Genomic DNA, 12062 nt, shown 5'->3' with positions numbered 1-12062 from the left:
TTGGTCTGCTTTTGTTTCTTTCTCCCCCAGCGATTGATGTGGACCGTACTCTGTAATTCTAGGGTTTCTTCTTTTTAAATAACCTCTTTTTTGCTAAAAATCCATAACATTCATTTATTAAAGGATGGGAATCTCTTAGTCATGAAGTCTCAGGGGGTAATTCCAGGTTTCTGAAGGGCAAACTTTAATTGCCAGTCCTGGTTTGATTGAAGGTTTGCCTGTCGGCTCAACCTCTTTTTCCCTTTCCTCTTTCTGATGAAAGAAGAATTTGGCCACAAGATTTTTTTTTTTTAAGTATTCATATCTGTGTGGAGTGTTTGATTTGATCCCTTGGGGGAAATTAGTGACCAGGAAGAGGAGGCCCAATGGGTAGGAGTGTTATGGGTTCCAAGGTCAGAATTCTAAATTAATTTCCACTGGCCCTCCATTTGTATTCATGCCACTGTAGTCCATTGGAACATTCATTGGTTGTTTGTATATTTAGAAATAACTAGAAAGTAGTACAGCCCAACATAGTTATAAATAGTGAGGGTCTATGTGTTGGTGAGACCTGCTAGAAGGGGGCCCCTTGGCTGAACTGAAAGTGCTGTCCCCTGACTAATTGCCTCAAGCTGAAGCACTCCCTGCCCCAGTCAAGCCAAGGCTGCCCTGATGACTGGGGTGGGGCACTCTGGGGCAGAGACCCCTACACCTACCGCTGTAGTGCAGGTGCAGACCAAGCAGCTAGATGTGGGCCACAAAAGCCTCACAAGTCTAGAACAGCCTCACTCCAGGAGTCTGCATACCTGCCCTTGGCCACTGGCCCAGGGCAATCCTTTGTCTTTCTCAATCTTGGAGCCACACTTGAGTCCCTCCATTTAGTTCCCTGTTGGTTTTCTTCCTCTGTTGTGCCAGCATGATGGTTGCTTCTTGGCCACAATCTGTGTTGCCTGCATGTCCTGGTCACATCTTACAGGTGGATAAGGGCTTTGAACTATTTGTGAAGCTCAAAAAAGCTATCTTTGTGCTTTGAATTTCAGAATTACTTGGGAAAAAAATAGATTGTCTCTCAAAGCCCCCCATTGTATCTCTAGTAGGAAAAGAGGACTTTGGAAACCCCCTTCTTCCCTTCTGGATAGCTGGACCCTTGGGTGGGCCTGTGACTGACTGCACCTACACTTCACCCACCCTCAGGAGATCTAGGGCAATCCAGCGTGCACGCTCCCATCAGTCAGCCCCCTGCCCCCACACACCCCAGTAAGCTCAGGGAAGAGCCACACAGGACAGTATCATACCCAGAGAAGGTAGTCATACCCAGAGAAGATATTCAGGTCATGACTCTTGTCTCTAAGCATATCCTCCTGAACTACAGTTCCCTTTCATTCTTTAAATGGTAAGTCACTTTATCAATGACAGCAACTTGAGATGTAGAGTTACAGGACTCCTATTTGGGGGCCAGTGATAATGATGGGGTGTGCAGAAAGAAAGGAAGATGGTGAGTTCTTTATTAAGTGCTTGAGAATCAGTTGGATGTTAAAATTGTGCCTTGTATTGATTTCATCTTATACAAAATAGAAATTTTAGAAACTTGATTAGAAGTCAGCCTCTCCCAAAAAAAGGTTTACTAATCTTTGCTCCTGTCCCATGAGTAATCGATTCTGCTGGACTCCAGTAAGACTCAGCCCTGGCAGATGTGAGCGGGTCATGAAGCTGTAGCAAGAGAGGAGGCTAAGCATTTGAATTGGCAGAGAGGAAAAGCAGGCCCTTCCAGAAGGACAGCTCTTTCATTTATTCAGCTAACATTTATCGTGCATCTATTTTATGCTGTCCCCTTTCCAGGCTGCTTGGGACATCAAGGACACTATGCTTCCCTCACTGGAGTGTCTGAGCTTTACCCTTAAATCACAGGTGCTCCCTAAGGGAGTTGATTTGAAGTCTTAACTCTGCTTTCAAGGAGCTCATAGTCCATAAGGAAGTAATCATTCCAGGCACTGAACAGTCAGGTGCCAGGTGAGAGACAAGGGGGTTCATTAAAGGGCAGCCCAGGGAGGGTGGGTGGGGCTGGAGGAGCTCTCTGAAGGTGCAGGTGATGCACTCGGGGTGGGGAGGAGGGCAGCCAGGCAAAGTGTCACTGACCCCTGAACCTGACTCATCAGACGAGCAGAGGGTTTTGTTCTCAATGGTATTGGAAAGGAAAGTGTGGATGAGGACAGTGGAACTCAGTCCCACAGATCTTTGCCAGCTAAAATTTCTGGATATCATAATTAAGGTCAATTAACCAGAGAGGATCCAAAGGCCCCTTAGGGCTTTTTGCCTTAAAAAATGGTTCTTTATAAGACTGTAATTCCAAATTACATGCTAATTCTGTTTAGTTTGAAAAATCTAAGCATCTTAAGAAAATATGAAATCTCTTGTGATGGCTCTGTTGACAGTAAAGCACATGTTGATTAACACAATCCCTCCCTGATGGATTTATGCAGAGGTAGGCCATTCATGATAAACTTACTTTGGCCACCAGTAATCCCTAGAGTTTAAGCAACAGAAAAGCCAGTGTGCCTCCGTGCAGCTCTCCGTCCTTCAGCTGTGATGTGCTAGGATGGTCCTTGCTCCTCATTTCCCCCATTTTTGTCAGCACAGCACAAGGGCTGGCTGAAAGGGTGTCCCTGCTGGGTCAGGCTGTCCCAGAGACAGTGGCTCTCAAGAGTCCTGTCTCCAGCCTTCTCCATCAGACTTCACCTGCCCCATGAGAAAGCCCAGGCCTCCTGGGAGGTGGCACCACACAACACTTCCACGAGGCAGGATGTGCTTTCACCCTGACAAAGGTGGGTTGGTTGTAAGTAGTATAGTAGTCAGGTGTCTCTCTCTATCATTCCTGAATGTCACCCTTGCCATTAAAGCTGCTGCTTCTAAGCTTCCCTTACCTTCTTCATGTTTACTTGCCCATTAGAAAATACCAGCGCCCGGGAGCCAGGTTCCTGGAAATTTGACTTTCCTTTGGGGAGGCTTCTCAACTGAATACCAACCTGGCCTCCAGCCTGCCTGAAACTTCTTTACCTGTTCTGTTTCCCTCATAAACTATTCAGTGCCTCAAGTGGCAAGTTGACAGCATTTGCCAAAATGGATTTTTATAGACTCTCGTCTCGGGCAGACATAGGATATGGCTCTATATGGCCAGCATTGCAAAGCTCAGGGCTGGACTTGCATTGGCTGGGCTCCTGCCATAGCTGAATATCAAGCTGGTTTTCGTCAATGTTCCAAACTCCTTCGTCACCTAGTCCAACCTAGAAGATAATGAAAAATGACCAAGTCGGAGTGCTCGTGTTTTCTTCAGCTGCATAGGGTTTTGCCTGTGGAGATGAACCCCACAGGAACTGCTGCTATGCTGGCATTTCAAAATTAGACCCACAAAAATGTTTCTCCCAGGGTGATACCAGCTCTGAAGTCCTTGCTGGATGCTGGCAGATGGCGGTGGCTCCTGATGGATTGGTGTGGCTCAGTCTTTCTGGGAGTAAAGGAGAGATGGTGGCAGGCAGGCATTTCTTTGTCCTGGAGTGAAATGGTCAAGCTCTGAAATACACCCTGTTCTTTGAACTCCACGTGAGGTCACCCAGATCGAGGGATCCATTCCTTTTCTCTCCTGAATCTTCCACCTTTAGTCCCCAGCTTGCCCTGGGAATTGTGGGTTTGGCAGTTGTCCTGTGTTTCCAAGTGAGGAGAGTTCTGTTTCACTTTAATTTTGTTTTTCAGGCAAACTTTGTGCCAAACATTTTTTAATTCTAATGAGGAAGATGGCCGAAAACCTTCATGTGTGTGAGAATGTAAGGGTTTCATCCTCATGTCATGTTTCTCCTGTCACATTTAGTACTGGGGTCTTTAGTCCTTCTCTGCCAAGAAGATCAAAACCCTACTAACAAATGCATGTTTTTCACAGTGGGATTAAGCTGTGGGAGGATGGCGGCGGTGGGGGTAGTTACGTTCCATTCCCAGATAAAGTCAATTGAGTTATGTTGGTGTGGTTTGGGAGGTGTTTCCCTGTCTCAGATATCATGTGACTTGGTGATAATTAGGCAGAAGCTTGCCTTCCCTGCAGATGCTGGGATTACAGAGGGACTGCCTCTCACCAGAGACTAGATGACAGCATCCACGGATATTTTTAGAATGGGCCTCATCATTTATTTGGTCTCCTCATTTCATTTTCCTTGCATCTACATCCCCATGTCATAGTTATAGTCATTGAGCAGGGAGGAGTAAGGGGATATCATCTACTTCTTCGTGACAGCCACCTGTGAGACAGGGCAGCTATTCCACATGTATTGTTAATTGATACATTGCCTAGTAACTGCAGCGTAACAGCTGTAATTCTGTGAGCTATCTGCTACCTTTTCCTTTCAAAAGTTTTCCTTTATTCAGGTGTTTTTTAAGCTGGCAGGGCCTCAGCGCACACACATCAACCTAAAAGGCCCTACTTGAATCCGTGAGAGTGATGTCAGCTTCCTTAAAACCCATGAAACTCTCACCCAATTGAGTCTCACTGAACTCCCAGCTTGGTGACTAGTTCCATCACTGACTGTGCACTGCCCCACGCCCTTGTGGTCCTTGACTGTGTCCCATAAACATGCCGTGAGCTGCAGAAGAGCCTCAGAAGTCTAAGCAGAGTTGCTGCTTCCTGTAGGATGATTGTTATAACTCAGGTCTTCGTTGTGAGTGGTGATCCTGGTGTGCCTCTTAGAAGGATGACTCTATTTCTGTGTGACATTACTTGGTTCCTTTATGTTTTCACAGTGTTATAGTCCCTTTTCCTTCTATCACAGAGAACAACCAGTGGCCTTTCAGTTGCGTGGTGAGAGTTTCTCTGTTAGATGTGTCCTCTATAAGAGCTGCCTCTCTGATAGCTGCCTCCCCTCCTGGCTCGTCCTGCAGACACAGAGCTGGCTCCCTGCAGAGGCCTCCCTGGGAGGGCACTGCCTAGCCCCCTGAGGAAGCCTGTGACATAGCATCACAGGTGGCCTCACCCGTTCTGCAGAAAGAGAAAGTGATGATTAGTGCATCTCCTTTTTAATGATGACACTCCCAGAAGATTCTGGGCCTTTGCTGAGGGAACGGGAATGTATGTGGCCTGGGGATTGTTGTTGGTATGGCTTTGGACTGCCCCCGATGGGCCTCTTGCCCTGGTTTCAAGGCTGATAGGCCTATCCTGCTTATAGCAATGTCATGTTGGGGTACCTGGACACCCCCATCTCCTTCCCCCTCACATTGTCTTGCCCCAGCAGCACAGCAAGCTGCATGCTCTGCCTCTGTACTAGGGGAATGAAGTGTCACCTTCCCAGTCCGCATTAGTTTCCGCAGAAGAATAATTAACACCAAAGGGAACTAGGGAGAGGGTCTGAATTAGGTAATACGTTGCCACTTCTCCCTTGGCACTTACAGAAAGTCAGGATTGGGACTTGGGGACCATAGCCCCTGATGACTAACTGCATAGTGATGTTACACTGTGATCTATCAAGTGTTATTATTGAAGGAAAAAACCAAATCTCCTTCAAAGGACCTTATTTGTGAACCCCTATCTGATCATGCCTTGGGGCCCAGGTGAAGGACTTAGAGTAGCACCAGCTCTGTGAGGCCTGAGTCCTCACAGATCTGGGATTTACTTGAGCTTTTTCTCCCCTGAAATTAATAACCTATTATTTTATAGTCTGAAATAAAATAAAGAAACAAAGCAGAGAATATGTTCCAAAAAAACCACTGGCCAGGGAAACGAAAGACTAGGGATTCATGGAGAGAAAATATACTTTATAGAGAAAAAGCCTTTCTTTTCCTGCTTGATTGTCTCTCTCTCCATTGAAACAACCTAACTCCTTCTCTTTGGAGCTATGTCAAAAGTAAGTAAGACCATAGATACGTAGCTGTCTTTGCAAATGTGGGAATGAAAGGTAAGATTGGCGGCAAGGACAGAGTCATGAAAAGACTGAAGTCACAAGGACACTTGGAAATTCCAAGTGGACGTAGAGTATCTCCTCCTGGTGGAGACACACCTGTACGTAACGTGGGTGCGAGCATCTTCTGGTGTGTTTCCATCACTTAGTCACATGGTCTGAGTTTATGGTGCTTCACTACTACTTTTCTATCCAATTCTTGGTCTTGAGCTTTTTCTCGTTTACCACCATGACAGCCAATACTGTCTCTGTAAACAAAAGATCTTTTGTCTTGAGTCTGTCACATCAGTTTATTTAACTATAGCCTAGTACTGAGTATTCTGCCTTTTTCTTTCTTTTTTTCTTTTTCTTTTTTTTTTTTTTTTTGTTTTGTTTTGTTTACCTTTTCTGGGCTCAGTGGTCACAAGAAATCTGATAGACTTTTCTAAATTCAGGTGCTCTGGGAGGACCTTCACCATGCCTTTCCTTTGAAGACTGTTAGAGACAAAATAATAATAATAATGTTGTTATTTGTTAAACAGATGTTTGTGGGAGATTTGTTTGGCTCTATGTGTATTATATAATTATGTTTATTTTGTTATATAGTTTTTTTAATGTAAAAATCTAAGATAGCCTACTGAGAGGTGACTTGCTGTTCTTATGGTGGGGAAGTCAAAACTACCCACACCCTGTAGTGCAGACGTACTAAGCCTTTGTAGAATGTAGTCGTGTCATCAGGGTGTTAAGGGAAAACGCGTCCAGCAAGTTCATTTGGGCTGCCTGGCTGGTGGGGAAGAACCAGAGAAGCTTAGCTGGTTTACTTTGGGTATGAAAGTTCCATGTCCCCAGGAAACCCCTCAGTCCAAAAATCCAGAACCAAACTTCATTTGCACCCTGGACATCCCTAACTTAACAGAGCTAAAACACCTCTAATGTGCTCTTTGTTAGCTTCCCAAAGTTAATGACTCCCATTTCCTTTGAGCCTTTCAACTTTGGAGCACTTTATAATTAGGACAAAATAAGAAATAAGGTAAGTCATCTTCCTGCTTAATCCTTAGATTTTTCAGACCTTTGAAATGCTTTCCTGGTGTGCCCTGGGTGGGGCGAGGAGACAGGAGGCTGATGAGGCCGCCTCCTGGGTGCCCATTCGTGCTATTTGAAGTCCTTAATGATGTGTGATCTTCTTTCTCCTCTTTTAGACCCCCAAACTGACACAAGACCTACAGAGAAAACCCTTTGCCAAATCTGCTCTCAGCAAGTGGACAGTGATACCGTTTACAGCTTAACACCTTTGTGAATCCCGCGCCATTTTCCTAACCCAGCAGAGACTGTTAATGGCCTCTTACCCGGGTGAAGTACTTACCCTTGGAACTGAACTCCATAAAGTATGCAAAATCTTCCTCATATGGGGTGGCGAGCCCACCTGCCAGCAGAGGACAGCCCTGTCAGCACCCAATCTCCTTCAGAGCACACCGTGAGCCCCACTGGCAATTCTGTGGTGTTTTGATATCGCGATGGTTTATGGGATGTTTTCAGTGTCATTTTGTGTTTGTTTTCCTTTGACCTTCTAAGTTTTTCACACGCATAAACTTGCAGTATTTTTCTGTTCAAATGTTCACCGTCCTTCCCCTGGCAAATTTTAAAACAGAAGGAAAATGTTGTACCAGTTACCATTCTGGCTTCGGGCGTCACAAGCCCCCGAGCCCGTGGAACTCCATAAACTAACACATTACATAAACTAGAGGGGGATTTTCTTTCTTCTTTTGTTTGGTAGAAAATTACCCTTTTCTAAAAACTGAACAATGGCACAATTGTTCGCTGTGTGCGCCTGTCCAGGACTGAGCACGCACAGGCGAGCCGAGTGGAGCGCGCGTCTGACCCAGTGTGTTTCCAGGTCTGAGTCAGGATGGTCTGTGGACGAGACCCCCAGTGCCTGCTCTGCAGCTGCAGGTCAGTAGGGCCTGTGGTCTCCTCAGCTAATGCAGTGGACAGCGTTGGCCTCTCCGTTAGAAACTAGATCTTTTCAGGAAAGAAGTCAGCTCAGCTGTCCACTCATTGCCAAAAGCCACTAAAGGATTTAGTTTAAGGAGAAAAGTGTCCTGTTTTGTTTTGCAGAAGAAATGAACTTGAAGGTGAGCATGAAGCTTGCAGTGAGAAATGTGTGAAGAGGACAAACCAAGTCAATGCTAAGGCAGGTCTAACTTCACTGTTTTTAAAGTACACATCCTTGATTATTTTCAGCCTTGCTGTGTATAATCTGATCTTCTAGAAGTGTATGAGTGAAAGGCAATAGCCTACAAACTGATTTTTTTATATAAGTTAGGTTATAATTGTTCGAGTGACACATGAAAGTACAAGATAGGGCAGTTTTGGTTTTCCTTTTTTCTTTCTTTTTTTTAAAAACTTTCCTGCTTCTGTGGGTTTCAATTTGTTTTGTTTTCAAAAAGTTACGGTGCTGTATAGGTGCTTTCTGTTTAACCTAGAAAGTGTGATATATTCATTGCCCCCTTTGGTAGACAGAAGAGTTGGGAACACATTTGGTACCTATGAAACTGGTGTGACGACGCTCTGATTAGCACAGCATATACATACTTCTCCAAAGTGATATATGAAGACTTTTCTTTGCATAAAAAGCATTAGGCAAATAAATGTATAAATATTTTTTATCATGTACAGTACAAAAGTGGAACCTTGTGCATGGGCGTTAGGAATACAGGCTAGTATTTCAGCACAGACTTCCCTGCTTGATTTCCCCTCGATGCTTGCACCGTGGCAGTGAGCACCAACACAGACATGCCACCCGATCCCCGCACCCACCACCACCAGGGACCCTTTGTGCACCTTTGCTTTGTAACCCCTCTGGGGCGGGGGCCATATGGGTGGTAAGCACAGCTCCTAGCATAATGAGAGTTCCATTTGGTATTGTCACACGTCTCTCCTGCCTCGCTTGGATTGTCACGTTTGAGCGATGGCCCTGTCAATTTCACCCTGCCTTTTACTAAATCTGTAAATTGTCGTGCAATTGTGGTTATGGTAGACCTATAGCATATTGCCTTTTCTGAACTGCTACATGTTTATAATCTTCATTTTAAAAGTATGTATGATTTTTTTTAAATATGTATTCTATTCACGTGGTCTGCTTGTCAGTGAGCCGGACTTGCCTACTATATTCCTTTATGATAACGCTAGCTACTTCCTTGGTTCTTTACTTGTCTGATGTACGCGAGAACTGTCCAGTGTCAGCAAAGGAGGGCTGCCTCTCTGGCTCCCTAGGTGATGGTGCCAGGGTGGGGGGCCACTGCAGAGGCAGTGGCAGCAGCTGGGAGGGATGCAGGGGAAGGGGTGTGGAGAGAGGTCAGACATGAGGGAGGATCCCGAGTGCTTCCAACAGGAGGGCCTGAGAATTTCTCTCCTGAGCTCAAAGAAACAAGCAAATTAACTCACAACTTAGGTACTTGCCTGTGCAGCTTTACGGACCCAGGGAGCTGCTCCCGGAGCAAGAAAGGCAACTCTCCAGTGTGTTCCAGCTTGGAAATGTTGAAGTCCTTTCAGACATGTGGCTTCTCACTGATTCTCTGCTTTTCCAATGTTTGTTGGATTTCAGGCACAATGTCCTACCAAATGTCCTAGAACCCGATTATAACACAATGTGAAACAGCTGAGGGAGGGACAGAGGGGCATGAGGGACAGGGCAGCCACAGAATAGATCAGGAAAATGGAGGGGGGAATGCTTTGATTTTTTTTTTCTTAATAATTCAATCAGCATCTACACATAGAGTGTTGTGGAGAGCTGAGACCAGAGCCTGGTCAAAGGCAGCATCAGCACCATGAGCCTACCAGGCCCAGGAGAGGTTCGTCCAGACTCCCTGCACCGCCCTCTGAGCTCAGTCCAAGGCCCCTTAGACTAGGCAGAGGTGTAGCCGTAATCCTCTGTCCTTTATATCAAGACCCTGCTTTCAGGATGGGTCAACATTGCATTTTGAGTGTCTTGTATCCCTAACAACGAATGTTCTGATCTGGAGCACCTCACCGGATTACTTAGCAGCCTGGGCTAGGGGCTGTAATGTTTGAGTCCTGAGAAGAGCCGTGCGGCTTGGCTCTCAGCCTCCCAGTGAGCTGCCTGCCTTGTGATGGGAAGTTAGCAAGCAGTGAACCTAGTGTTGACATGCACCCTGGGGTTCCCAGGTTCTCCTCGGGCTCCAGACCTTGATACCTGTACCAAAGCCAGAAAAGAGCTTTATCGCAAGCCTTCGCTGACCCGGCATGAGGACTGACCGTCGGGCTCAGCACACCCCATTAACTGTGAATGCCCCTGAGGCTGGTTTCCTTTATTGAATCCTCTGCAACATAATGAATGGTGAACACATTCAAAAACTTTTTTTCAGGCGTCTGTCTCTCCTGTTACTAGGAGGACCATGCACACACGTGTACTACGAGGTGGATTTTGTTTTCAATGTTGATTTTTAGCATCATGTATGTCCCTTCCCCGCCCTGAAGAGAGGACATTGTAGCTCACTACTCAGGACAGGTTTGCCCCATCTCAGGGTGTGACTTCAGGTGGCTTCCAAACTTGTACTCAGTTTAAGGATCTTAGGGACAGACTTTGCCTCTACCTAATGAACTCCATCCATTTAGAGAATAAAGAACATTTGATTCTCTTGGAAAAGACCATCAAGAATAAAGCGGTCAAAAAGCAAGTCCTCTTATCCACGTGTTGGCACCAAGGGCTGATGAGAGGAAATAAAAATGTTACCCTTTCTTCCTCTCTAAAATCAAAAAGAAAATTCTTGAGAGCCCTGAACTCTGATTTTTCTTTTTTCGTGCTGTATTTGGGGAACATCATATAATGAGATGTAATGTGATTTTTTTTTAATTAAGAAAAGCAAATTCTTCTGTAGAAATGCAATCACTGGTAAAGAGGTATGAAAAAGTAGCCCCTTCCGGAGCCCAGCAGAGGCAGGGCAGGAGGGGAGAGTAAAATTCTTGTGGAGTCGTGTCCATCAGACAGGATCTTAAAGGCCCAAGTAACCGAAAAGAGTGTGTGATATTTGATCAAATTCCTAAGTGGGTAACATATTTTGTAGGTTGAAATATTTTCCTCTTGTTTAATTTTATTCTTCTGTGTTTTTCTTTGATGAATAAATGATTGCGAGGCCTCTGCCACACTCCAGAAATACTTGTGTGACTGCTTTTTAAAAGAAGAAGAAGAAAAAAAAAAAAAAAAACTGTGTGTCTGATCACTTTTTTCTCTAAAATTATCTCATTGCCTGGCAATCAGTCTTCTCTTGTATACTTGTCCTAGCACATTATGTATGTGGGAAATGTAAACAGATGTGAAGGAGGACCAGAAAAATTAGTGAATATTAAAAAAAAAAAATGTATTGTGCATTTTGGCTTCACATGTTTAACTTTTTTTTAAGAAAAAAAAGTTGCATGAATGGAAAAAAAATCTGTATACAGTATCTGTAAAACTGTCTTTATCTGTTTCAATTTCTTCCTCATACCCTATACAAACTAGAGTTAAATATGGTGCATGGCCATATTCAAACACCTAAGAATCGAGTAGTTCATCCTTTGGTTCGAAGCACCTCATCGTTTCTTTCAAAGCGAACACTATCACATCGCATTTTTATGAGGATTTTGTCTAACTCTGTGTTGCCATGAATTAACTCTGCAGCCTTTCTTCTCAAGGATCAAAACCAGTTTGATTTGGGAATCTTCCCCTTTCCAAACGAAATGGAGATGCAGTACTTACTTTCCTTGGTGTTTGTAGATATTGCCTTGTGTATTCCATTTAAAACTGTAATCTAGTTTGTAAAAGAGATGGTGACGCATGTAAATAAAGCATCGATGACACTCTTGTCTTACTCCAAGAAGTCTTTTTACCTAACCCTAGGAATGCAGTGCTCGAGTTTATCTCGAAGTCTTCCGTGGGATTGCCTCTCAGACTACAACGGTACAGTGCTGAGACTCTCGTGTAATCTATAAGTGAACCCAGCAACCTTTTTGTCTGGCCCACTTTTTTTTTTTTTTTTTCAGTCAGGAATTGAACCCAAGGTGCTTTACCACTGAGCCAAATTCCCAGCTGTTTTTGAAAAAAAAAAAAAGAAAGAACATTTTTTTTTTTTTTAATTCGAGACAGGGTCTTGCTAAGTTGCTTCGGGCCTCACT

The 12062-nt window shown here is 44.6% G+C and overlaps 1 protein-coding gene across 3 annotated transcripts in view; it reads left to right on the top strand.

Moving 5' to 3' along the window:
* Window positions 1-11747, top strand: part of Foxo3 (forkhead box O3) — a 120416-nt gene extending 108669 nt beyond the window's left edge. For all 3 annotated transcript variants that reach the window (XM_058575196.1, XM_046430385.1, XM_058575202.1), the window contains one exon: window positions 7091-11747. The gene's annotated coding sequence lies outside the window, so the exon portion shown is untranslated. The remainder of the gene's footprint in view (window positions 1-7090) is intronic.
* Window positions 11748-12062: the final 315 nt, after the last annotated feature.

Source organism: Marmota monax, unplaced genomic scaffold, assembly GCF_021218885.2.
Source record: "Marmota monax isolate L192 unplaced genomic scaffold, Marmota_monax_Labrador192_F-V1.1 WCK01_AAM20220418_F8-fsc00013, whole genome shotgun sequence".
NCBI classification, from domain to species: Eukaryota; Metazoa; Chordata; class Mammalia; order Rodentia; family Sciuridae; genus Marmota; species Marmota monax.
This window is presented reverse-complemented; position numbering and strand designations above follow the sequence as displayed.